The following is a 3226-nucleotide window of genomic DNA, read 5'->3' on the forward strand; positions in this document are numbered from 1 at the left end:
GTTAACTGGATGTAAAACTAAAGCCAATTTGGTTTACATTAACTGGATGTAAAACTAAAGCCAATTTGGTTTACATTAAGTGAATGTAAAGCTAAAGCCAATTTGGTTGAAGTCAATTGAATGCACACGCTGAAATCAGCGCAACTCTCAAAATGGCCACAAAGGGGCACGAGTCTGAAAGTGGGCAGGAAGGAACGCAGATGGCATCAGAAGGAAGCGTTGATTGGCCTGGGAACAGAAGGGCCCTCAGGAAGGGTGCGGGTGGGTTGGATCGCTGGGCTGAAGCTGATGGGATGAACTGCAATGAGACCGAGTGCCGCATCCCACACACTGCCTGCGATGACCTAGGTGGGGGCTTGTGGCAGAGTGACAGGAAGATCGTGGAAAGGGAACGGAGCGGGGATTCGGGTAACGGCTCAACAGAACTGAGCTGGCGGTGAGTGTGGGAGGCCAGGAAAGCCAATGGCATCGCAGGGGGGAAGTCATCGACTGGAAGCACTGAAGGCATCTTCTCCTGTAATACAGAGACATGCTTTAGAAGGAGGAACGCTGAGACCCAAACTGTGCTCACCGTCAGCCCACCCCCACAAAATGTGGAAGCCAAACACCGCTCCAAGAAATAGCTTCAGAGTAAGGTTAGGAGTACTTAACAGGGAAGGTACTATGGTTAGGTACATCAGGATTAGGGTTAGAGTGACCGTTAGGGAAGGCCAAGGCAAAGGCAGGAGCAAAAGGCGAGGAGAACAGCCGAGGGAACGCCAAAACAGAGGGCAAAGGCAAAGGGATGGGAAAGGCTTGGAGAATGCCAAAAGTCACGTCAGAGGTCAGGCCAAGGAGAAGGCCTCAGAGAACGCCATAACAGAGACTAAAGAGATCAACGCAGAAGGCCAAAATGGAGGGCAAGGTCCGTGAGAACGCTGCAGGGAAGGCCGATGCAGAAGGTCAAGGGCAATGGCCAAAGAGAATGCGGCACTAAAGGCCAAAACCAAAGGCAAAGAGAATGCTGTAGGAGGAGATGCCAAAACAAGGGGCCAAAGGGAATGTGGCAAAGAAGGTCGGCAGCAATGGCCGAAGAGAACATGGAAGGGAACGCCAAAACCGAAGCCAAAGAGAACGCCGCAGGGAACGCCAGAACAGGAGGCCAAAGGGAATGTGGCAAAGAAGGCCAAGGGCAATGGCCAAAGAGAACGCAGCCACGAACGCCAGAACTGAAGGCCAAAATAATGTTGTAGGGAACGCCAGAACGGGAGGCAAAGGGAAAGTGTCAAAGAAGGCCAAGGACAAAGGCCAAGAGAATGTGGCACAGATGGCCAAAGCCAAAGAGAACACAATGAAGATGGCCAAGGGAAGGGCAAGTGGCCAAGAGAATGCCACAGGGATCACCAAAACAGGAGGGCAAGAGAACACAGCAGGAAAAGCCAAGGGCAAGGAGAACACTGCAGCAAAAGGCCAGAAGCAAGGGGAACACAGAAAGAAAAGGACAGGCAGCATTCAGGGCACCATGAAGTACAGAAATGAGTTCTGGGAACCCTACCTTGTGTCTCACTAAGTAATAAGTAAACACTGGGGGGTGTATTGCCCTTACCTGCTGGGCAGACAATTACCAGCCAGCAAAGTGGGGTTCCCGGGCATTTCAGGAAATGCAGATTCTGGTTTCTTGCTGTTGCCGTGAAGAGCCAAGCATCTCCATGCTGTCCTTAAAGTGCTCAGGAGCACCACAGCTCTGCTGCCACCTGTGGGACACAACGCAGTAATGAAGGCACTGCCCCGCATGTGTGGGGCTGCGCCCTGAGCACAATGCTGTAATGATGGCACAAGGGTTATAATTAATTATAATTATAATTAACATTAGGGATATAATTAATGCTATTGATAGGTTTGAAGTTACAGTTAGTTTAACATCAGTATTCTGCACTACAATCACAATTAAGGTTATTTGACAGAAAACATGGGGCATTATTTTTACAGCAGCATTCAGGTTAAGAGACATTTTTAATACCGGGTTAAGGGTTTGGTTTACAGATACACTGCAGGTTAACACAATTATCGTTAGAACTCCCATTCAGCTGTGGGTTCAGGTCAAGGTTAACATTAACGCTGCCTCCCAGCTAATCCCAGAGTGCTGAAGGCAGAGGCAAGCAGAACTCCCAGGGCAGGCAAAGGGAAGCAGAACTCCCAGGGAAAATCAAGGTAAATGCAAAGCAAACAGCCAAGCTAAGGCAAGGACAAAAGCAAAGAGAGCACCCAACGGAAAGCCAAGGTGAGGCCAAAGCAATGGGAAAGGCCAAAATATACAGCCAAAGAGAACACAGAAGGAAAGGCCAAGGGCAAAGGCCAAGAGAACGCAGCACAAAATGCCAAAACAGAAGGCCAAGGGAACATGACATGGAATGGCCAGGCAAGGGTAGAAGAAAACATGGCAGGAAGTGCCAAAATAGGAGGCCAAAGAGAACGCAGCAAAGAAGGCCAACGCAGAATGTGGCTGGAACACCAAGACAAGAGGTCAAAGAGAATGCCGCAGGGAATGCCCAGGCAAGGGCCAAGAGAACGTGGCAGGAAATGCCAAAACAGAAGGGCAAGAGAATGCTGCCGGGAACGCCAAAATCGAATGCTGAAGAGAATGCGGCAACAGAAAGCCAAGGGCAATGGCCAAGAGAACGTGGCATGGAACACGATAACAACAGGAGGGCAAGAGAATGCCCAGACAAGGGCAAGGGCCAAGAGAATGTGGAAGGAAATGCCAAGGATGATGGCCAAGAGAACATGGCAAGAAACGCCAAAACAGGAGGGCAAGAGAATGGCCAGACAATAGCAATGGCTAAGAGAACACAGAAGGAAATGCCAAAACAGGAGGATGAGAGAACGCAGCATGGAACGCCGAAACTGAATGCTGAAGTGAATGTGGCAAAGAAAGCCGAGAGCAATGGCCAAGAGAACACGGCAAGAAACACCAAAACAGGAGGGCAAGAGAATGTAATAGGAACAGCAAGGGCAAAGGGAAGGAAAACACTGCAGTGAAAGGCCAGAGACAAGGAGAACACAGAAAGAAAAGGACAGGCAGCCTTCCAGGCACCATAAAGTGTAATTAAGAGCTCTGGGAGCACCGTGTTGTGCCATGCTATGGAGTGGATAAACACTGGTGGGTGAGCAGCATTACCTGCTGGGCAGACAATTACCGGCCAGCAAAGCAAGGTTCCGGGGCATTCCAGGAAACGCAGATTCCAGT

The 3226-nt window shown here is 49.9% G+C and overlaps 1 long non-coding RNA gene across 1 annotated transcript; it reads right to left on the minus strand.

Annotated features, from left to right (window-relative positions):
• Positions 1–86: 86 nt before the first annotated feature.
• Positions 87–3226, minus strand: LOC122191857. The gene is made up of 3 exons (XR_006182475.1): positions 3158–3226; positions 1586–1733; positions 87–514 (listed from the first exon to the last, which is right to left on the minus strand). It is a non-coding gene; the product is annotated as an uncharacterized LOC122191857 (long non-coding RNA).

The sequence above is a fragment of the Lagopus leucura genome, unplaced genomic scaffold (assembly GCF_019238085.1).
Source record: "Lagopus leucura isolate 7727_CA_CO unplaced genomic scaffold, USGS_WTPT01 33245-0_obj-0_obj, whole genome shotgun sequence".
Taxonomy (NCBI): domain Eukaryota; kingdom Metazoa; phylum Chordata; class Aves; order Galliformes; family Phasianidae; genus Lagopus; species Lagopus leucura.